This window comes from Pleurodeles waltl, chromosome 5 (assembly GCF_031143425.1).
Source record: "Pleurodeles waltl isolate 20211129_DDA chromosome 5, aPleWal1.hap1.20221129, whole genome shotgun sequence".
NCBI lineage: Eukaryota > Metazoa > Chordata > Amphibia > Caudata > Salamandridae > Pleurodeles > Pleurodeles waltl.
The window spans coordinates 454,438,949-454,463,465 of record NC_090444.1 but is presented as its reverse complement, the minus strand read 5'-3'; the positions used below and the strand labels follow the sequence as shown (position 1 = coordinate 454,463,465).

The following is a 24,517-nucleotide window of genomic DNA, read 5'->3' as shown; positions in this document are numbered from 1 at the left end:
TTTACATTAGCTGCCTATGTGCAGAGCTGAGAGGCAGAGTGAGTCATTACTTGGCTTCAGAACAACAGTCCAACAAGGCCATATGTGGCCAGAGATTGCTGTGCAAACACAGAAGGAGCACTAATGGTGGCCAACCAACACATACCACATGCATTCAACGACACAGCTGTCATGCAACCACTTGTGACTACATATTACAGACATCCAGTGGCAAGATTAGGCTGGGGATGGCTGTCAGAACATCTCACCTAGACATGTTCATCAAATGTAATTTGGTTAAGGGAACACTCAATGAACACTCACCACATTGTCTCTGAACTACTAACCTGTCAATTGAAATAGATACATTCCCATTGACTCAACCATGTATGCACACTGATAGCACCTGCAGGGATTTGCAGACACAATCATGCAAACTGGGCTTAAGCCTAGGATGATGAAAGATGAACTATGTAGGGATATAGAGAAAAGTGTGCACATGGTGCACTTACCTGCTTTTCTAGTGCACCATAGAGCTGTCCATACAGGTCTAGAACCTCCTCCACAAGCTTCTCCAGCTCTTCGGGGAGAAGGCAGAGGCCCTATCATCTGTAGGATGTGGTATGATTGCTCCCAGAGGCAGTACACAGCAGCTCAGGTCATAGAGGTCTTGCTGGCCGCAGTGTCAGACGTCAAGTGAGAGAATCAGTAGAAAAAGGTGGTCACGTCCGCCATGTTCGCAACAATCATCACCGTCAGACGCTGCCATTTGACCAAGACTGCCACAGGAAGCAATGTTATCATATAGCAGTGTCCGTCGCAGTGGCATCCGCCTACCACAATGACGACTTCCGCCGGCGGTAGCAGAAAGTTCCATATGTCCAGTGGAGTAGGTCAGGCAGCAGCCATTTTAGAGGTATTCAATGCAATTACAATCCATATTTTGATGTGTCACAAAGATAAAGATGATGTGCTTGAGTATAGTGCGTGCTGGACTAGTCCTGTCATGTAGGTCAATTGTTTCTGTTTCAATGTAGGTATATGGTCCTGCAGATGGGACACCACTATTAGGGGTACAGCCACCACCCTCTCCCACACATGTAAGCCATGATTTGGGGGACTGACTCACAGGCAGATAATGGAGCTATTTAGATGTGAGGTAAGCTGACCATGTAGTGGTTTTTGTACACATATTTTGATAAGCAAGGTGTCAATGTTTCACAAACGGACAAGCGTCATCCCTGTTGTTTGTTGTGTATCATGCTTTCAGTGACTCACATGACATGACATATTTCATGTCTGACATGTATAATGTAAATTGCTTGGGACACATTGAGTGACTGCCTTTTTTTTATTCTTGGCCCACATAGTTACCCTCGGAGAAGAAGGATCATACACCCTCCTGTGTACATCCACTAGCAGACTTGCAGACTATGGAGAATAGACATGTCATACAGTTGAACCACCTGGGTAGGCAGACAATCATGGATCTCTGTCGTCAGTTGGAGCCAGATCTGATGCCAGCCATATGTCATCCAAATAGCATACCACCAATAGTACAAGTCATGTAAGTGCTGCACTTTCTGGCCACAGGGTCCTTCCAAAACACGGTGGCCCTATCTGCGGGGATGTCCCAGCCTTTGTTCAGTTCTGTGTTGAAGGATGCTCTCTCAGCAGTGTTGAAACACCTGGACAGCTACATCTGTTTCCCTCAACATGAGGATTCTGTCCATGATAAAGCAGTGTTCTATGAGTTGGCACACATCTCACATGTTGTAGGAGCCTTTGATGGTACCCCTGTAGTCCTGGTTCCACCACATGGAAATGAAAAGGTCTAGTGGAACAGGAAGAACTACCATTCCATCAATGTCCAAGTAGTGCATTTGATGGACCTCTACATTTCTCAAGTGTGTGCCGGGTACCTGAGCGCAGTCCATGATGCCTTTAGCATGAGGAACAGCACTATTCCCCAGCTGATGTCACAGCTGTACCCAGAGAGGGCCTTGCTGGTTGGTAAGTCACATATGTCATGTGTGTATATGTGCTATGTCTGCTGGTACTAAGACATTGCTCTGGACTGATGGTTGCACACATGTTGCATTTCCTTACAGGGGATTCTGCCTATCTAAACCATCCGTGATTGTTGACACAAGTGAGGGACCCAACTACGCCAGGGGAAGCCAGCTACAACGAGGCACATGGAAGAACACGCCATATTGTGGAGTGGGCTTTTCGGCTGCTGAAGGCAAGACTCCACAGCATGAACAGATCCAGTGGAGCCCTCCTCTACTCACCCCCAAAAAATTGTAAGATAATTGTGGCCTGCTGCGTTCTCCACAACATTGCCCTGAGGAGAAACACTCTATACATCCCTGATGACGGGGAGCTGGCTATGCCACTGGGTGAGCCTCCTGAAATGCCAAGTGAGAATGCCAGTGATGAGGATGAAGGTAGAGACATGCAGGCAGAGCTCATAAATCAGTACTTCACATGAGTGTATGTGATATTCTATGATTACTGAGACTGCATGGGATACTGTAGGGGTCAAGATTTGTGGAGAAGGGTAACTCTGTCACCATGAGGCAGGGCATCTCATTTTATGTATAACACAGGCCAGATTTATTGGGCACATCAGACTTGATGATGTGCCTCTCTTGAGGATCTCCTTTGTCTGGGGTAGTCAGGCAGGTGGCTGTAGCTGGTCTGATATGTGAAGTTGACATGGAATTGGTCCAGGTACTGTTTGTCGCATGTTTGGGTTGTGTGAGTTCCATGCCCAAACTGCCTGCACAGTGGGAGGGCAGTTATCCGAGCTGCAGAATATACCTGTTTGCCCTGGTATGTTGGTCCATTGGTTTAATGTGTGTGATCATGTGGCCTTGTAACATGTCATCCTGTGCAATCCATCCATTCTCCCTCCACATTGCATTGATAATGATCCTGTATGCCTGGTACATAGAAGTCAATGTGTTTCCTCATTGCAGGCAATAGTGCCTGTGCCACAACACTGACATAGGTGTGTAACATGCCACTAGATGCCTAACCACTGTCATGGAATGGGCCACTGACTAGGAACTGTTGTACTGTCCTTTGTCTGTGTCATGGGATGTGTTAATTTGAATAGAACTGGTTTGGTATGTGATAAGGGTCAAGCTGGTGACAACATCCACCAATATATTTGCCCATACTACAGACTACTACAGAACAGGGTCTGATATAGCCCTTTCTTCTAAGGACAGGGGGATGGCACTTTGAGATATGTAGCCAGAGGCAACAATGTTTACTCATTCTTGACAATGACAGCCCAGACATATTAGCGGCCTATTGGCTGTACAGGTTAAATAAACATCTTGGTGTGTGTATTGTGTTGCTGTATTGCTAGTAATCCTTAGCCTGACACTGCCTGTGCCATATCCCTCATTACATTGACACTTACAAGTCCCTCATTTGCATCACATGAATTTCACATTGTACATCCCACAATAATGACAAATCACCATTAGGCATTGATTGTGTGCTAGTTGAGTTTATTCACATGTCCACTGAACATAGAGGTGGATTTTGATTAAACCAAAAAACAAATAGTGAATGAGTCATAGTGCTTGTAATCATTGGAATAGCTGCCACTACATTTAAAGTCCAAAGTCTAGTATCCTACTATCCTGGAAAATGGATAGTGTGTGAAGAACAGTCAAGAGAATGCTTCTATGGCACAAAAAGAGGCTCCATCAGTAAGGAGTCACTTCCTGGCAGCGGTTGAGGTTTTGGCATCTGTACTTTCTGGTTGTTTGGGTGGACATCCCCACTTGCAGGAGGGGGGGAGGGGTTCTTCAGCTACAGAGGCAGGGGTGACTGAGGCAGGTCCTTCCACTGGCAGGGCCTACCTTCCACTGGCTGCTACCGAGGTCGAAGGGGCAGATGTTACTAGGCCAATGTGAGGGGTCTGGTGTTGTCCTCGTTCCCTGCTTATGGCAGTGTTCATGTCCCTCAGCAACCCTGTTAGGGAGGCCAAGGTGGCATTGTTGGTCTCCTACTGTTGCAATATTTGATGGTGGTAATCCCTCCGCAGCTGCTTGATCCACCTGTGTTTAGTGATTCCCTGCCCATCACGCCTTAGGATTGTTGGTAGGATTCCAAAACTTGGGTGATGGTGTCCTAGCCAGACCCATCCCCAGCAGCCTATTCCACTGGCCCACACCACCCCTCCCATGCACCCTATCCCCATGTACCCCATTTGCCTGTGCCCTTGGCACAGTCTGGCCCCCAGCACTGGGTCTAGGTCCCTCATTATCTAAGCTGTCTAAATGTACAAGATTGTTGAATCAGTCCTCTGAACCCTGGTTCGGGGGCCACTAGTTGCTAGAGATGTTGACGTAACGGCTGGGAGGAGTCTATGTGGTCAGGGTGAGGCTGACTTGTGTCATCTGACTAGGTTCCCCAGATGGGCTAGCACCGTCCTCAATGTCCACAGGTTCAGGAGTGATATCTTCACTGAGGGGTTGATCCATGGAAAGAGCAGCAGTGTCTTGATAGGTGTCTGGTCACCCAGTGGAAGGTAGACCTTTTGGAGTGAGAGACAGTATATTTAAGTTTGTATTGTGACTTGTACCAACAACAGTTTACAGTGACATGTACATACTGACATTGCATTTCCCCCTCATGTAAAAGGCACACCTGCTATCAAATGTATAGACCTGACATTTGAGGAACAGTCAAATTCCATTTCAAGTCACCTTGCTATAGGATGTCTGAGTGTCTTGCCACTTGGATGTCTGTTCATGGTCTCCTATCCTTCCAGCAGTGCAGGTAAAGCAGTGGATGTGCATGATGTGGCTTAGCTTATAACAATACCTAGTGGACTGTTATGCAGGCAGACTTGGATCCTTGTTGCATATCTTAGTTGTCATCATGTGGTCAGTGCACTGTGAATATATGTACTGCCACAAACATTTAGATGGAGCATCTTGGTATCTTTGAGTTGTCCTACATTGATTGGGCACATATGTTGGGCTTTCCTTCCTGTCCACATTATTGACATCTTGATTTATCTGCTCAAGATGTAGCTAGTTGATTAGGATGATCACATAATATACCATAATCTGTTTGGTGGTCCCTCTCAGGTAAGTAAACTGCATTTGTGATTTAACAGACAGCAGCACTGTAGGGGTCCCTTGCCCCAGAAATGGAAAGAAAATGCTCAAGCTTGGTGATCCTTTGTGATATGAGTTTTTTATTTATACTTTCTTCTTTTAGTCTCTATTGTTCACTTTAAGTTTTTTTATAGGTTCTTCATTTTTTTTCCTTCTGGTTTTAATTCCTCTTTCTTTCTGTAGTAGGTATTCTGTCCCTTTCCCTTCCTCTTTCTTGGTACATATATATATTCCTTTGTAATGTCTCTCTTTTTCTTTCTTTACAGGGGTTCCAGTTTGGAGCATCGTGCCGTCATGGAATGCCCGAAAGGAAAACAAAACCGAAAACAAAGGTAAGTGGACTTGTCTGTCTTTCATTCAAATCTTTTATAGGGTAAGGAGTGCAGGGACACCAACCTGCTAGTGCATGTGACAAGTTAGGGACTCTCCTTATTGAAGAGGACAAGAGTTCTTAGTGTGAAAGCAAACGTTCTGTTGAGCGGTCAAATCCAGTATATAATTTGAGCAGACAATTCAACAAGGCGTTCTGTCCTTCTAGGTGAAACCCTTCTTTCGTGAAATTGTAAAAGAGAGTGAATATTTAAAAAAAATCTACAATTATGCTCTTTACCAGCAGAACCCCGAGGGGCTCAGTAAGCAGGCACGTACATGCGTGAGCCATGTCCCACCAGGGACGTGGTTGGTTTTAGTGGCGGCCCGGGCTTCCTGGGCTGTCAGCTCGTGTCGTAGCGTCTCGGACGCTGCCGCCTGCGTCCCGTCATCCGCTGTTATTCTGCCCTTCACCTTCTCCTGTTCGTCCAACTCTTCCATCCTCTCTTCCTTCAAAGTTCCCAGCGCACGCGCGCCTCTCCCTCTTCCGTCTTCAGTTTTCTCTTCTTGATCCGGGTTGACTCTGGATGACGTCACATCCGGCAATCGAAAGGTGCCCCTGGGGGACTGTTCCAAGTTCCCTATGGTATTGTAAGGAGTCAGGGCATCGTCAATCCTGCTACATATCCTCCCCCTTGAAGAAGGCTGTTCGAGTCTTTGACCAATTGGATGTCGTGATAGGTAGTCGGCAGTGACTAACTGGTGGCCGTAGTTGTGTTGGACCTGGAATACAAATGGTTGTAGTTCCATAAACCATCTTAAGATCCATGGATTAGTATATTTGTGACATGGCAGCTAAGTGAGGTGTGCATGATCAGTCTGTAATATAAGAGTGCCCCAAAAGATAATATTGCAGAGTTTCTATCGCCCATTTAATGGCTAGAAACTCTCAATAATCGGATATCGCTGTTCTCTTGGTAATTGCTTTTTACTAATGAACACAATAGGATGGTTGTTCTCACATTCATCCTTTTGATACAGGACACCTCCTATTCCGATATCAGAGGCATCAGTTTGCAAATAAAATGTCTTTCGAAATCAGGACAGTGTAATACGGGTTCAATGGTAAGGTAATGTTTGAGAGTATCAAGACTATGCTGTTGCTCATAATTTAGCTGTTTTATCTGTGTGGGTTTTCCCTTTCTAAGGAGGTCTGTTAATGGGGTGGTTAGCGTAGGAAAATTGTGAATAAAATGTCTGTAATAGCCTACAAGACCTAAGAAGGAACAGATCCCTTTTTTCGTAGTTGGGGTGGGTACTTTTAAGATAGCCTCCACTTTATTCAATTGTGGTTTAATTTGGCCGTTTCCTATGTGATATCCGAGGTAGGCGATATAATCACCTGACATTTTACACTTTTCAGGATTTGCAGTGAGACCTGCTTCTCTTAAGGTATGAAACCCCTTATCTAAGTATCATAGGTGTTCCTCCCAGGATTCGCTTAAGATCACAATGTCATCAAGGGATGAGGTTGCATAAGGGTTATGTGCTCTTAGCAGCTTATCCATCAGTCTCTGAAACATGGCTGGGGCCCCGTGTAATCCAAAAGGAAGGACAGAGAAATGGTACAACCCTGAGGGAGTAGAAAATGCAGTTTTTTCTTTATCCGAGGGACATAAGGGAATCTGCCAATAACCTTTGGTAAGATCCAAGGTAGTCATGTACTTTGCTTTCCCTAACTTTTCTAACAATTCATCAACTCGGGGAATGGGGTATGTGTCAAACTGTGATATCTTGTTGACTTGATGAAAGTCGATACAAAATCGGACCGACCCATTGGGTTTAGGGACCAAGACATTTGGGGAGCACCAAGGGCTAACTGAGGGTTCAATGATTCCTAGATCTAACATATTCTGGACCTCTTGTTTCTGGAATTCTATAAGGTCGGAGGTGGACAATCTTGACCTCTTGGGTTCTAATATGGTGTTGGATTAGGTTTTTTTTTTCCCAGGATAATCGAAAAGAGAGGGTCCTGTGTTGGTATATTAATTCTGCCAGTTGTTTTTGTTGGGTGGGGAGAAGACTGGTTTTCATGGAAGGAAGTGGTGGGGATGAGTCGTTAGGTTGTGGATATAGAATAATATCTAAGCCTTTTATATTGTTAATAAGGAACCCCTTTTTTGGAGGTCCTGGTATTTCGTCCACCTCTTCCCATTTTTTTAACAGGTTGATGTGATAAATATGGGTCTTTGTTGGATTTTCAGATAATTGTATTTTATATGTGACAGGACCCACGTTCTGGATAACCTTAAATGGGCCTTGCCACTTAGCTAATAATTTGTTCTCTGAGCTTGGTAAAAGGCTTAACGCCTTCATTACAACCCTGGCAGTCGGTGTTAAAGCGTTGGTAATGCTGCCAACAGGCCGGCAGAAAAAAAATGGAATCACGACCACGGCGGAACCCGCAACATAGACAGCCACTTTAACACTCCGACCGCCACGGCGGTACAAACAAACAGCACAGTGGTAACTGCCAACAGACAGGCGGAAGACAATGTACCACCCACCCTAATCCAACCCGGCAATCTGCCACCTTTTCCAGGGCGGAACCAATGCGAATAAAAACACGGCGGAAACAGTACACAGAATCGAAAATCACTCCACACCCAATGAGGAACCAGGACGCCATGGAGCCAGAACTGCAGATCCTGCCGGAGATGGTCTTCCTGCTCCTCTATCAGGAGCTCCAACGAAGGTGGTGGCGACCACAGTGTGTACTGCACCTACAACACAGGGGAGGGAAAAGAGAGTGACAAACACACGCAACACGCAACACCCCCACCCTCACCCACAACACCATACACACAAATACATGCTGCAACATTACATTTACTTCCACCCAGCCCCCCATGAATAATGCAAGGATGAAAGGAAATTATTTGAACGATTGTAACCAATACAAATCCAGTAGTCAAAACTCCAAATCCAGTATATACAATTATGTACACCAACTACACAAGTCCGGATAGTGCACCAATCATTGTCCGTGGACCACTGAGCCCAAAATGCATGGGCGAGGCCCACACTAGAAACCTGACTGGAAACGGAGAGAACACTGCTGGGGCATCAGACCGAAAACATACAGGCACCTCAGGGGGAGGGGGAGGGCGAGCACCTCAGCCTGATGAACGGACAATGCCACTGCTCCACGAGGAGGCTCCATGCCCATTGATGTATTCTGGGGAGTGCAAAGCCACAGTCTCTCAAGTCTCTCAAGTGGGTGGGTTGCCCACTGCTTTATCCTGGGGAGTGCAAAGCCACAGTCTCTCAAGTCTCTCAAGTGGGTGGGTTGCCCACTGCTTCATCATGGGGAGTGCAAAGCCACAGTCTCACAAGTCTTTTCAGTGGGTGGGTTGCCTACTGCTTCATCCTGGGGAGTGCAAAGCCACAGTCTCTCAAGTCTTTTCAGTGGGTGGGTTGCCCACTGCTTCATCCTGTGGAGTGCAAAGCCACAGTCTCTCAAGTCTCCTCAGTGGGTGGGTTGCCCACTGCTTCATCCTGGGGAGTGCAAAGCCACAGTCTCACAAGTCTTTTCAGTGGGTGGGTTGCCCACTACTTCATCCTGGGAGAGCAAAGCCACAGGGGGTCATTCCGACCTTGGCGGTTGCCTACCGCCAGGGTCGGGGACCGCGGATGCACCGCCAACAGGCTGGCGGTGCATCCATGGGCATTCTGACCGCAGCGGTACAGCCGCGGTCAGAAACGGGAAACCGGCGGTGTCCCGCCGGTTTCCCGCTGCCCATGGGAATCCTCCATGGCGGCGCTGCAGGCAGCGCCGCCATGGGGATTCCGACCCCCTTACCGCCAGCCTGGTTCTGGCGGTTTTGACCGCCAGAACCTGGCTGGCGGTAACGGGTGTCGAGGGGCCCCCTAACAGGGCCCCACCAAGATTTTCAGTGTCTGCCAAGCAGACACTGAAAATCGCGACGGGTGCAACTGCACCCGTCGCACCCCTTCCACTCCGCCGGCTCCATTCGGAGCCGGCATCCTCATGGAAGGGGGTTTCCCGCTGGGCTGGCGGGCGGCCTTCTGGCGGTCGCCCGCCAGCCCAGCGGGAAACTCAGAATTACTGCGGCGGTCTTCTGACCGCGCAGCGGTATTCTGACGGCGGGACTTTGGCGGGCGGCCTCCGCCGCCCGCCAAAGTCAGAATGACCGCCACAGTCTCTTAAGTCTTTTCAGTGGGTGGGTTGCCCACTGCTTCATCCTGGAGAGTGCAAAGCCACAGTCTCTCAAGTGGATAACAGTTTCCACTGGTTCTGGAGGGGGCTTTGTGCCCAGAGTGCTTCATCCTGCCAAGGACTGAGGTAGTGGATGTATCTCTCCACTGGTTCGGGAGGGGGCTTTGTGCCCAGAGTGCTTCATCCTGCCAAAAACAGTGGTAGTGGATGTACTTCTCCACTGGTTCTGGAGGGGGCCTTGTGCCCAGAGTGCTTCATCCTGCCAAGCACTGAGGTAGTGGATGTATCTCTCCACTGGTTCTGGAGGGCGGTTTGTGCCCAGAGTGCTTCATCCGGCCAAGCACTGAGGTAGTGGATGTATCTCTCCACTGGTTCTGGAGGGGGCTTTTTGCCCAGAGTGCTTCATCCTGCCAAGGACAGAGCTAGTGGATGTATCACTCCACTGGTTCTGGAGGGGGCTTTGTGCCCAGAGTGCTTCATCCTGCCAAGGACTGAGGTAGTGGATGCCTTTCTCCACTGAAAGTGATGCTTCATGGAAGCTGCCCAGGCTCCTGGAGCTCACCACCTGCCTCGGACGACTGACCACTGGGGATGGCAGCCATGTCTGCGGTGGTGCCACCGGCTCAGGATGTTGCGGGCCGCTGGCGGTGCTTGCAGCGGTGTCAGTCACGGCGGTGCTTGCGGCGGGCTCTGTGGCAGCGGTGCTTGCAGCGGGCTCTGTGGCACTGGTGCTGGCGGCGGGCTTTGTGGCAGCGAGGCTGACAGCGGGCTCTGTGGGAGCAGTGCTGGCGGCAGGCTTTGTGGCAGCGGTGCTGGCGGCGGGCTTTGTGTCAGCGGTGCTTGCGGTGGGCTCTGTGGAGGCGGTGCTGGTTGCGGGCTCTGTGGCTGCGGTGCTGGTTGCGGGCTCTGTGGCGGCGGTGCTGGTTGCGGGCTCTGTGGCGGCGGTGCTGGTTGCGGGCTCTGTGGCGGCGGTGCTGGTTGCCGGCTCTGTGGCGGCGGTGCTGGTGGCGGGCTCTGTGGCAGCAGTGCTGGCGGCGGGCTCTGTGGCAGCAGTGCTGCTGGCGGACTCTGTGGTGGCGGTGCAGGTGGCGGTCAGGTGGCGGTCTTCTCTGCCATACAGGTTGGCGTAGACGTGGAAAGAAGTTGTGACACTGGTCCCTCAGTCGGTGCCACCATGCCCTGTCCTGACCTGCCCTTCAGTTTCAGACCCTTCCCCACCTTTGATGATGGCGCAGCTGTATTGCCACTATCCCCTTTCTCTGACCCCTTGGTGGCAGGTGTTTTCTGCTTCTCCCTCTGGGATGTGGGCAACTTTTTTAGCTTGGAGGGTGGCGGAATGTCCTTGCCCTCGCTCCGTGGCACACTGGCAGCCCTGATGGTTGGCGCACTCCAATAGCCCGCAGTTGCTGGCACCACTGTGCCTGGGGATGTGGTGGCTGAGGTGCTGGGTTGGGACCTGGAAAGCCAGGCCCTAGGGACGAACGGGGGCAGGTGTAGGGAAGAGGTCAATATTAGCAAGGGAATAGTTTTTTAGACACATTGGGACGTGTAGATGGAGGGGGTTTGGGAGTGAAGGAAGAGGTAGTGATTGTAGGAGGTGTACGTCTGCTGAATTTGGGTGAAGATGCATGGGCTGGAGGCTGTTGTGAGGTGGTTGGCTGTTGGGTGGGTGTGTGCCTGCATTTGTGTACTTTGGGAGGAGGGCTCACTGACACACTGGGAGAGGACACAGAGGATGTGTGAATGGTAGAGGGGGTGGTGAGTGCACATGAGCGGTGTGTGGTGATGGGCGTGCTGGTGATGGAGGGAGTGGCTGAAGATGTAGTGCATGCAGGTGTGAGTGGAGACGAGACTGGGAGGTAGGAGGGAGACGTGGAGGAGGGGGACACAGTGGAGGCAGTAGATGTTGATATGTGTGCATGGGTATGATGCTTGTGTGAGTGCCTGTGGGATGTGTGGTGCTTATGTTTGCCTGAGCCACCTTTGTGTGTTGAGGTGTGTGCATGCTGGTCTGATGGTGTGCTTGGGATAAGCTGATGTACAGGGGATTGGGTCTGGGTGGAGGAAGTTGGAGGGGGGAGGCTGGACACAGGGACAATGGATGCCATCAGTGCTGAGGCCAGAGCCTGAAATGCTCTCTGTTGGGCTGCCTGGCCAGAATGAATGCCCTGCAGGTATGCATTTGTTTGTTGCAAATGCCTCTCAACACCCTGGATGGCATTCAAAATGGTAGACTGCCCAACAGTGAGGGATCTCAGGCGGTCAATAGTCTCCTCACTGAGGACAGCAGGGCTGACGGGGGCAGGGCCTGAGGTGCCTGGGGCAAAGGAGATGCCCACCCTCCTGGGTGAGTGGGCACGGGACACACGCTGCGGGGCTGCTGGGAGGGCGGTGCTGGTAGGGGGGGTGGCAGCTGTACCTGTTGATGCGGGGCACAGAGGGGCCCGCCACCGCAAGGGAGCTCCCATCAGAGGAGGAGTCGCTGTCACTGCTGTCACCTTGTCGTGGAGCTCCCCTCGCCCTCCGTCCCACTGGTGGTTTCTGACTCCGTTGTTTGGTCCTCCAGGGCCAAGTGGGATGCAGCTCCCTCCTGCTCCGGTGCCACTGCTCCTCCGCCTGATGATGCTATTGCACACAAGAACAGGGAGACCACAAAAAGGGGGGGGAAGACAGAAGAAAGACATGTTCAGTGCATGCAACACCACTACCGTTGGCGGACACTACAGACAAAGCAGCCCTCTGCACTACGCCATGCACTTATTTTTCCTAGATTATTCACATGCCCATGGGGTACAAGGCCTAAGCCCAATTGCTGAGACAGGAAGTCACAGGAGCCTGACTAGGTGTAGATGGCACTAGCCACTAGTGGGGTTGGGGTTCCACTGACCCGGCCTCTCAAGGGACCTTGCCTACCAAGCTCGTCCTCGCCTAGGGGAACCCACTGCCCACCTCCCCACCAAGACACCTCGTAATGCGCGCAGAGTCAGGTGAATGTGACTGTACTCTCCCCCTTGTGGCTGCTGTGATGCACTCAAGCGCCCCTCCAACTCCGGATAGACCACCGCCTGGATCCGGAACATCAGGGGGGTTATGGTGCGACGGGCACCCCTCCCACGTTGGGAGGCCATCCCCAGCTGGGCCTCCGCCGTCTTCTTGCTCCAGCGGTGAATGTCCTCCCATCTTTTCTGGCAGTGGGTGCTCCGTCTGTGGTGGACCCCCAGGGTCCGGACGTCCTTGGCAATGGCACTCCAAATATCCTTCTTCTAGTGGACGCTGACCTAGAGGAATAGTACAGGGGAAAAGGAAGATCTTTACCCGTCCGGACCGTCATAAACATTGGCCCATGTTCCCACCCTTGCCCTGACACACATACACTCACCGTTCTCTCATGCAGGCCTCAGTCCCCCCCCCATGTATCTTCCATCCACACCACTCCAAACAGGCATTGCCCATGCAGCATGCTCACAGTGTACTCACCTGTTTGTCTGGAGGACCGTACAGTTGTGTGTACTGGGGGAGGACCCCATCCACTAATTTCTCCAACTCCTCCGAAGTGAAGGCAGGGGCCCTTTCCCCAGACACATGAGCCATCGTCGCTTCCAGGCTGAGGTCACAGCTGCACTTGCAGTATAGGTCTTCTACTGTTGAAGGTCAGGTATCAAGTGAGTGAACAGACAGAAAATGGCGGTCACGTCTGCGGCGGTGCATACCGTCACTGCTGGCGTACATCGTCATTGGCTCCTCGGACCCATAGGGTCCAATGTTAACCAATGCAAGATTGCGCCGCGGTCTTCGACCACCTACCACGACAGTGTAGAACGGCAGCACAGTTACCTCATATCTCCTTGGCCCACCTTACAGGTCAGGCAGCCGCCATTTCAGGGGGCCACATGGCATCAATAATAACTGCGTCACACCTATCTAGGCCTTGCATACACACAGTAACAGGCACATTGCGGATTAATAAATGTGTGCAAATGACATTTTGTGATACCTCAGTGTAGGCTGACTCTCTGCTCGCTGTTCTCCTCCATAGGGCACGTCCGCTGGGACAGGTGATGATATGGCGGCATCCTACGGTGTACAGACCGCTGGTGGACCTGTCAAAAATGGAAGAGAGACACGTAATAGTCACCTACAGACTTGATCGTGCAACAATCCATGAACTGTGTGCTCAGTTGGAGCCAGACCTGATGTCAGCTATCTGCCATCCCACAGGGATACCCCCTCTAGTGCAGGTCCTGTCAGTACTCCATTTCCTGGCAAGTGAGTCTTTTCAAACAACAGTGGCCATTGCATCATGGATGTCCCAGCCAATGTTCTCTAACGTGCTGTCCAGAGTGTTGTCTGCCCTGCTGAAACACATGCGCAGCTGCAGCATTTTCCCTCAGGTGGAGGATTTGCCTACAGTGAAAGGTGACTTCTATGCCCTGGGACATATCCCCAACATCATAGGTGCCATTGATGGGACACATGTGGCCTTGGTAACCCCACGCAGCAGTGAACAGGTGTACAGAAACTGGAAAAGCTATCATTTGATGAATGTGCAGATGGTGTGTTTGGCCGACCAGTGCATCTCCCATGGGAATGCCAAACTTCCTGGCTCAGTGCATGGCGCTTACACTCTGAGGAATAGCAGCATCCCTTATGTGATGGGGCAACTCCAGAGGCACCGTGTGTGGCTAGTAGGTGAGGACAAGGACCCTATACAGTGTGAATAGGTGTCTGGGGGTGTCCCTACGGGTTAGTGTGTGAAGGCCAGGTTCCGGTGCCTCCATATGACATGTGGTTCTCTCTACTACTCACCAAAGAAGGTGTGCCAGATCATCGTGGCCTGCTGTATGCTGCACAACCTGGCTTTGCGACAACAGGTGCCTTTTCTGCAGGAGGATGGTCCAGCTGGAGGTATTGTGGCAGCTGTGGAGCCTGTGGACAGTGAAGAAGAGGAGGCAGAAGAAGAGGAGGCAGAAGAAGAGGATATCGACAACAGAAACAACGTTATCCAGCAGTACTTCCAGTGAGACACAGGTAAGAAGATGTTACTGCCTCACACATCTCACACTATTGTTTGAGCTATCAGAAGTCTGTCATTTTCACCCAGTGTATGGACCCTGACTTGTCACTTTGACTTTCCATTTAACAGATGTGGGTCACACTTTGTGCCCTCTGCTATATTTCCTCCAGCCCTACAGCTGTGTTTCATCGGTATGTGGACAATTAAATTGATATTGCTATATTCCATAGTTTTTGCAATTACACATTAGTGAAAGCACACACTGACTCCAGATTGTTTTGTGATTGATGTGTGTTTATTTCTGTGCAAATAAGTGGAGGGGGTTGTAAAATGTTCAGGGGTGATGGTGGAGGAATATCCATGGCAGAGTCCAGTCTATTTGTTTCACAGGTGCATTGGCCAAAGGGGCATAGGAAGTGGAGCAAGGGCAGTTGCAGGATGGACAGGGTGACAAAGTGGGACAGAAGGGTGACATTCATGGGGGTCTCATTTCCTGGCGGGGGTCTTGGCAATGTTCTCTGTCTTGTTCCTGGATCTCAGGGACCGTTTGCGGGGTGGCTCTCTATCTGCAGGGGGTGGGCTGCCGGTGTCATGGTCCTGTGGTGGTGCCTCCTGTCCACTAGCGCCGGCGGAGGTGGAGGGCTGTTCATCATCCAGGCTAGCTGTCAGAGGCCCCTTGTTGTGCCACAGTGTCCCTCCTGGTGTTGACAAGGTCCTTCAGCACCCCTACAATGGTGACCAGGGTGGTGTTAATGGACTTCAGTCTCTCCCTGATCCCTAGATAGTGTTTCTCCTGCAGCCGCTAGGTCTCCTGAAAGTTGGCCAGTACCGCTGCCATTTTCTCCTGGGAATGATGGTACGCTCCCATGATGTTGGAGAGGGCCTCGTGGAGAGTGGGTTCCCTGGGCCTGTCCTCCCCCTGTCGCACAGCTGTCCTCCCAGTTTCCCTGTTTTCCTGTTCCTCTGTCCCCTGAACCGTGTGCCCACTGCCACTGCCCCCAGGTCCCTGATTTTCTTGGGGTGGTGGGTTTGCCTGGGTTCCCTGTAGTGGTGGACACACTGCTGCTTGACGTGTCCTGGGGACAGAGGGATGGGCCCGGTGGGTGGGTGCTGTGCTGGTGTTTCCTGAGGGGGGAGGCTCTATGGTGGATTGTGCCAGTGTCAGGGGAACCGACTGTCCTGAGGTCCCAGATGGGCCGGGCTGGTCATCTTGATCCAGTTGTGCAGAGATGCTGTCATCACTGTGGGCATCTTCTGTTGGGGGACTGGATATGTCTGGAACCTCCTGTCCGGTGACGTTGGGTAGGGGTCCTACAGGGGTGTAAAGGCATGATTATTGCATCTGTGTGTGTCATCATGTGCAATGGGTGAGTGACCCTGTACTCCAGTGCTTACATTCTTGTCCAGGTCCTTGTGTGATATTTGGTTTGGGGTCTGTGTGGGTATCTGTAGTGGACATGCTTTGGTGATGGGTGTCCCTGCTTTTGTGTTGCATGCAGGGCTTGGTGTTGGGATGGGTGAGTTGTGATAGTGGGACATATGTGAGGTGTTGGAGTGATAGGGGTGAGGGTGGAGGTATGTGATGGCATGCAGGTAGGGTGGGGGATAAAATAGTTAAGAGTTGACTTACCAGAGTCCATTCCTCCTGCTACTCCTGCGAGGCCCTCAGGATGCAGTATTGCCAAGACTTGCTCCTCCCATGTTGTTAGTTGTGGGGGAGGAGGTAGTGGTCCACCGCCAGTCCTCTGTACTGCAATCTGGTGTCTTGAGACCACGGAACGCACCTTTCCCGGTAGGTCCTTCCACCTATTCCTGATGTCATCCCGTGTTCTTGGATGCTGTCCCACTGTGTTGACCCTGTTGACGATTCTGCCCCATAGCTCCATCTTCCTAGCAATGGAGGTGTGCTGCACCTGTGATCCGAATAGCTGTGGCTATACCCGGACGATTTCCTCCACCATGACCCTGAGCTTCTACTCAGAGAACCTGGGGTGTCGTTGTGGTGCCATGATGTTGTATGGGTGATGTGTGAGGTGGTGTGTGTTGTGATGTGTGAGGGGATGTGTTGTTGTGTGATGTTTGAGGTGCGTGGACGTTGTGTGAGTGATGATGTTGTGTGTCTGTGGATGCTAGTGTTGTTTCTGGTGGTGTCTCTCTCTGACCTTCTTTCAGAATTTTTGGTAATAAGGGTTTGTGGGTGATGTGGGTGTGTGTTTTACATTGGATTGGGTGTGTGGGAGTGGTGTGTGTATGTGTATCAGGTGTGTGTATTTCGATTTGTCCAATGTGGTTGTGTTTTGTAAATGTGTGTGTATTTTGAGCGCGGCAGTGTGTACCGCCAATGGAAAACCGCGGTTGAAAGACCGCCGCGTGGATTCGTGGGTTTTGATAGTGTGGGCGTATTCCTGTTGGCGTGACGGTGGAGGTTTTGTTATCTCCAGTTTACCACTGACCTTTGGTGTGGCGGACTTGTGTGGGTGTCTGTATTATGGCGGATTCAGAGCTGTGGGTCGTGATACATGTAGCGGAATTCCGCCGCCGCAGCGGTGTGTTGGCGGTCTTCTGCACGGCAGTAAGTGGCATTTACCGCCAATGCTGTAATGAGGGCTTAAGACTTTATCACCTGGTTGTAGTTGTCTAAGAACAGGGTTTTTATCATAGGTTCTTTTTTGTCTTTATTGTGCTTTTTCTAGGTGTATCCTAATGTCCTCCCACAATGTATGTTGTTGTTCTTTTAGTTGTTGGCTATATTCTAAGAGATCTTTGCCCTCGTTTTCCTCCCCCTCCCATTTCTCTGTGGCCATATCGAGTAAAGTCCGGGGTTGCCGACCAAAGACCAGCTCGAATGGACTGTGTAGAGGATTGCACGTGTGTTCTTATTGTATAAAGGACCAGGGGCAGTTTCTGGTCCCAATCCTTCCCTGAATCGTTGATAGTTTTCTTTAATAAGGTTTTGAGTGTGCAGTTGTACCTTTCCACGGGTCCATCCGTTTGTGGATGATGCACAGATGTAGGGATTTGGCTTACCCCTAATATTTGACAGATCTGGGACATTGGGCGGGGCATGAATGGAGTGCCCTGGTCAGTAAGTAACTCTTTGGGAAAACCAACTCTAGAGAAGAAGCCTATCATAGCATGTGCGATGTTTTTGGTATTCATACTTGTAAGGAGTATGGGTTCCGGATATCTTGCCATGTAATCTACTAAGACCAATATATACATATAACCCCGGGAAGAAGGCATAAGAGGACCTACCAAGTCTATCCCAACCCTAGAGAATGGTACATCAATAATCGGTAATGGAAATAAAGGTGCCTTTTTTCTGGGGTCCGGGGTTTACAAGTTGACATTGTGGACATTGTTGGCAAAATCGTCGTATCTCTGAGAAGACCCCTGGCCAGTAAGACCACCGTAGGAGGTATTATTCTGTCTTTTCTCTCCTGAAATGGACCCCCCCCCATCTGATTGTGAGACAAATGTAATACCGGAATGCTTGCGGTACTACTAACTGTAGTTGTTCCATGTTATGGTGTTGGGTCACTCGATATAACAAACCCTTTTTTACCAGGAAATACAGATTTCCCTGTCCGATTTTCTCTGTCACCACGCTTTCCCAGCCATAGCGTAGTGTGGGGTTTTCCCTTTGAGTGGTTTGAAACAGAGGTACAGAGGCTAATACTGCTTTTTCTGCCAGTGGGAGTAAAAGATAAGTGTTGGTGGTGATGTGTCTTTCTTCCTTCACGTTTTTCTGCTCTACTTAATTTGGGTCTCTCTTTTCCAGGGGAAATGTCTTTGTGAGAAAAGGGAGCTTCCTGCCACCATGCTCTCATTTTATCTGTACTTTTGATGCTATCTAATAGTTTGGGAAACTTGTCTTAGTCTGTTCCTATTATGACTTCTTCCACGAGATGTGGAATAACCCCCATCCTAATGGTATCCGTCTGGCCATTCCAATCAATTGATACCAGGAATAATGGGTATTCTTTGAGGTCCCCGTGAATACAACAGATAGACATCTATTCATCCGAGGATAATATCGGGCTATCCACTAAACTGGCCCTATTGACCGACTGGCCACACCCAGAGTCGATTAATACATGAGTGGATTGTTCATTGATAAGAATGTCTTTCGTATACTGTGGGGTGTCTTTCCCAGTATAAAACACTCTTCCCCATGTGACCCCAACTTCCATGGGTTCTGGGTGGTCACCTTTATGTGGACAATTGCGCGTGAAGTGCCCCATTCTGCTCAATTGTAGCATTGAGGTGGTTGGTTCAGGTTTTTCTCTATACTTTTTGGGGTCAAGAAGTCGTCAGAATTCGTAGTCACTTTTGGTTGAAGAGGGGGCAGAGGGGGCCGCTGGCCCATGGAGAGTCCTTTTTGTGTTCCTGCCTTCAACTCAGGGGCCCGGTGATAGGCACAGGCAAGATCTATTGCTGTAGGGGTGTTTAGTTTGGGATGTTGCTCATTCCAGTTTTGAGTAGATGATGGTAATGCTTCCAGGACTTGTTCTAATAGAATCATTTTAATTATGTCATCTCTGTCTGGGTTATTAGGTGTTAACCATTTTAAGCCCAGGTCTTGAATTCCGAAAATAAAGAGCTTGTGGATTCTCCATAGGGGGTCTACTTGGTTTTGCAGAACCTAATCCAGTAATACTCTGTGTCATGTCCGGTTCTCTCCAGAATTCCTTTCTTGATTTCGGGGTATGGAGTAGTGCCGCGAGGGTTTATAGCCTGGTAAGCGACTTGTAAGGTCCCGGTCAGGAGAGGAGCCACGTATTGGCCCCACCGTGGCAGAAGTGGCGACACGCTCAAAATTTGTGAAGAACGTGTCGGGATCTTCACCATCTTGAAATTTTTGTTGGACTGAACTTGGCACATTGGGGTGTACCTGAGTTGTTGCATTAGTATCTGTTAACTTCTGTAACGCAGTCTCATGTACTAGTTGATTGTTGGCTATTATCGTAGCCTGGCTCTTGAGGACATTCTGTGGGGTTTCCCTATCACTTTTGGCCTCCCTTTGTTGCTCTTCCCAGACTATCTGGAGATGGCATTGTCCTTCCGCCAAACTCTGTATCATCTCTTTGAGTGTTGGTTTTCTTTCCATGGTGTTCCTTCCGGGGTTTATACGTCAAAATATCCCACTTCTGACACCATTGTAGGGGTCCCTTGCCCCAGAAATGGAAAGAAAATGCTCAAGCTTGGTGATCCTTTGTGATATGGTTTTTTTATTTATACTTTCCTCTTTTAGTCTCTATTGATCACTTTAAATTGTTTCATAGGTTCTTCCTTTTTTTCCTTCTGGTTCTTCTTCCTTCTTCTTTCTGTAGTTGGTATTCTATTCCTTTCCCATCCTCTTTCTTGGTATATATATTCCTTTGTAATGTCTCTCTTTTTCTTTCTTTACAGGGGTTCCAGTTTTGAGCATCGTGCTGTTGTGGAATGCACGAAAGGAAAACAAAACTGAAACCAAAGGTAAGTGACCATCTCTTTCTTTTATTCAAATCTTTTATAAGGTAAGGAGTGCAGGGACACCAACCCGCTAGTGTATGTGACAAGTTAGGGACTCTCCTTATAGGAAAGAACAAGTGTTCTCAGTGCGAAAGCAAACGTTCTGTTGAGGGGTCAAATCCGGTAAATAATTTGAGCAGAGCATTCAACAGGGCGTCCTGTCCTTCTAGGTGAAACCCGTTGTTTGTGAAATTGTAAAAGAGAGTATACAAAAAAAAAAAAAAAAAAAAATTCGAGATCCAGCTATCTACAATTATGCTTTTTACCAGCAGTACCCCGAGGGGCTCAGTAAGCAGGCATGTGCCTGCATGAGCCACATCCCTCCAGGGACGTGGCTGGTTCCAGTGGCAGTCCGGGCTACTTGGGCTGTCAGCTCGCATCGTAGTGTCTCGGACGCTGCAACCTGCAGCCCGTCGTCTGCTGTTATTCTACCCTTCACCTTCTCCTGTTCATCCAACTCTTCCGTCCTCTCTTCCTTCAAAGCTTCCAGCGCGCGCGCCTCGCCCTCTTCCGTGTTCAATTTTCTCTTCTTGATCCGGGTTGACGCAGGATGACATCAAATCCAGCAATCGAAGGTGCACCTGGGGAACTGTTCCGAGTTCCCTGGGGTATTGTAAGGAGTCAGGGCATCGTCAACCCTGCTACAAGCACTATGTCATTGTAGGCAGTGTCCTGGTTATTGGAGTTAGAGGTACTGTTCCTTCTGGTATCTACAGTCATGTTACACCACGTTCTATACACAGCATACATAAGTCTTCCACTCAGGTAGCTACACTTTCTTAGCAAATTGATGTAAATGGCTGTTAGGTGAGCTGCACGGTTAGCATGTTTTGTGCATTGAGTAGACAGTGCCTGCTGACTTTGGAATTGCTGTCTTGGCCTGTCCTAGCCACATCTTATCTAGTTAATATCCCCATAGGTGAGTACATGGCAAAAGCTGAGTAGAGGGGGAATGACCCTCGTAGCAGTGCACACAGTATTGGCTGATTGGATTTACATAACCAGTACCTGCTGACCTTGGCATTGCTGTCTTGGCCTGTCCTAGCCACATCAAATCCAGTTGATATCTCCATAGGTGAGTACATGGCAAAGGCTGAGTAGGGGAGGAATGGTGCTATTAACAGTGGACACAGTATAGGCTGAGTGGATTAACATTCCCTTGTCTTATGCCCTTGGCATTGCTGTTCTGGCCTGTCCTAGCCACACCGTATCCAGTTAGGTGAGTACATGGCAGAGGCTGAGTAGAAGGGGAATGGTAATGGTCCTAGTAGCAGTGTACACAGCATTGGCTGAGTGGATTGACATTACCAGTGCCTGCTGACCATGGCATTGCTGTCTTGGCCTGTCCTAGCCACACCAAGCCACACCTTATCCAATTGATATCACCCATTGGTAAGTACATGGCAAAGGCTGAATAGAGGGGGACTGGCCCAGTACCAGTGCACACAGTATTGGCTGAGTGGATTGACATTACTAGTTCCTGCTGACCTTGGCATTGCTTTCTTGACCCGTCCTAGGCATGCCCTATGCAATTAATATTCCCATGGGTGAGTACATGGCAAAGGCTGAGTAGCGGGGGAATGCTCCTAGTAACACTGCACGCACTATTGGCTGAGTGGATTGACATTACCAGTGCCTGCTGACCTTGGCATTGCTGTCTTGGCCTGCACTAGCCACACACTGTACAGTTTGTATCCTCTCAGTTGGGTACACTCCAATGTGGAGTTGACAAAGTTAGTGATTTGGACTGGGCTACAGTGTTCTGGTCTTAGTGGTGGTGGAACAGTGCCTGCTATGAGTTGTAGTGCTGTCAATCCTGTTTTACACCCACTATACAGAGATGAGACAGAGATGTTGGTCCTCCAAATGTGTGTTTTTGGCATGTAGGAGGCCAGAAAGGGGTTTATTGATAGGTGGATACTGGACTGTTGTGGGGTGTGACATTGTAGGTGGGGAAAGTTGATCAGTGAACATTTATGCCAATACATTTTGGTGGGCAAATTTTGTTCATGTCACTTACCCGACTCAACTCCCCCAGGTATTCCTGTCAAGCCCTCAGGAATGGGCAATACCTAATCCCTCCATGATGTGAACTGTGGGAGAGGAGTTTGGGGGCCACCGCCAGTCTTGTGGACCACCAGCTGGTGCCTGGTGGATATGGAATGTACATTTCCACTGAGGTCATTCCACCTCTTCCTGATGTTGTCCCTTGTGCACAGGAAGCTGCCTACAGAGTTCACTCTGTTGACTATTGTTTGCCACATTACCATTTTCCTAGCGATAGTGAACTGCTAGACTTGGGCTCCAAAGATATGTGGCTCTACTCTAATGATTTCATCCACAATGACTCTTAACTCATCATCTGTGAAACATGGATGTTTTTTGTGGTGACATGGTGGTGGTTAAGAAGTGATGAGGAAAATAATTTCTAGGTGCTGTGTGATGAGGGGTCTATGCGGTGAATAGTGTGATAAGATATAAATATGTGTGTTGGGTGTGGTGTGAGGATGTGTGATGTGTGCTTTGTATGAGATGGTGTGGAGCCTAATCTGTTGTTTGATTTGCTCTGATGTTGCTCTGTCTTCTGTGTTTGGCGTAGGGGATGCAAAGGATTGTGGTTTGTGAAAGGGTGTCTTTATAATGTGATTGCTGGGTTTGTCTAGTGTGTGAATGTGTGCCAGTTTTGTTGTTTTCAAATCTTTCAAATGTGGTGTTGTGTATTACTGAGGGGAGTTTTGGCTTCTGCAGTTTGCACCGCCATTGGAAGACCGCAATGGCAAGACTGCCATGGCGATTTTCAGCTTGTAATAGGTTAGGTGGTTGGTTGTCAGGCTGGCGGTGCCGGTGGTCGGATTGCCTCTTTCCTGCCCTTCAGAGTCCTGGCGGTGTCGAGATTTTGGCTGTCTTTTGGTGGGCCTGGCTGTTTGACTCATAATACGACAGTCTGTATGACCTCCAACATGGCAATCTTTTGGCGGCTGCCACTATTGCTGTCTGGCGGTCAGCCAAACTCGTAATCAGGACCTAAATGGCCCATTAATGTAAACAACTATACTTAAATAGAAAAATGAGGGGCTCAATAACGATTCACAAACTGCATTTTGTAGTGCATAAAGTAGTACCTCAGTAGTATAATTTATTTAAAAATGCAATTATCAAACCTATGAGTGGAAATCCTTCCCTCCTTAAGTCTTGTATGGGCAGACACTCACACATATAAGCTTACTACTTAGCAGACCGCCAAATTCGTAATGAGGCCTTAAGCATTCTGATTCAGGAAGGTGTGTGTGTGTACTTACGTTCAGTGGCGTCCACGTGGAGTTGGTTTCGTGCACCTTCAAGGACCATCAGAAGTAGCAGGACATGTGCGATGGGTTCCATGGCAGAATTGGATGAGTGAGGCTGTCTACAGGTGGGTGTCTCCCTTTATACTGTCTATTTCCGCCTTCTGAGACATGCTGGTTGGCATGCAATGGTCACATTGACAGTGTGCAACCTCATAATGGATCGGACAGAAACACAGGCTCCGCGGGACTGCTGGTGCAGGCCTCGTTACCTTGGCGGTCTGTGCTCTCTGGCGGTGCACACGGAACCACAGCGGTGTCATAATAAAGGCCAACCTGATGGCAGTCAGACCACCACCTCCACCATGGTGGTTGGGGACCGCCAAACTCATAATTAGGCCCTTAGACACTGTTACAGAATTGCACCGAATTTTTAAGAAAGTAAGCTCTTGGTTTAGAACGTGCAGTTGTGTGATTTGGTCTCATTCCATTTAGTATAGGTTAGGAAAATAATGTTAAAAAATAATGAATATTTCATGCCATAGAGGAACCGCAGAGCAGACATATCTAGAATATCTAGACATAAGATCTGATTGGCTGCCACCACAGCAACAAAAATGTGATGGCCGCCATGTCAGGACTCCCTTGTCCTTAAGAAAAGTGTAAACAAAATCACATAAGGGGGCAGGGTAGGGATACACTGTCCCCCTAGCTTTGGTGGGGGAGGTCATGGTCCTGGGGAACTCACCCCCTATGGCAGGCTCATTCATGTTGTCCCCAGGGACACCATCTCCGGGATTGGTGATGTTAGGGGAGCTGGTGGGGTCGTGGGAGCTGTGAGGCTCCCCAACACCCCCCACTATTACAAACTGCTGTGGGTGACCCAGGTGGGCACTAGGGCACCCCAGTTCTAAATAAGCCCCAAAACATTTTGCCAGCTCCTGTGTGGCCCATGGTGCTGCTTGCAGGGAGCTGGAATGCTGTGGGAGGCCTGGGGCTCTCCTGGCAGCCCCAAAAATAGAAACTG

The 24,517-nt window shown here is 49.5% G+C and overlaps 1 long non-coding RNA gene across 1 annotated transcript in view; it reads left to right on the top strand.

The window, feature by feature from the left end:
• The first annotated feature begins 5,302 nt into the window (after positions 1-5,302).
• LOC138297267 (uncharacterized) overlaps positions 5,303-24,517 on the top strand; it is a 60,944-nt gene continuing 41,729 nt past the window's right edge. The window contains exons 1-2 of the long non-coding RNA XR_011203986.1: positions 5,303-5,461; positions 20,105-20,170. This is a non-coding gene — a long non-coding RNA (uncharacterized lncRNA). The remainder of the gene's footprint in view (positions 5,462-20,104; positions 20,171-24,517) is intronic.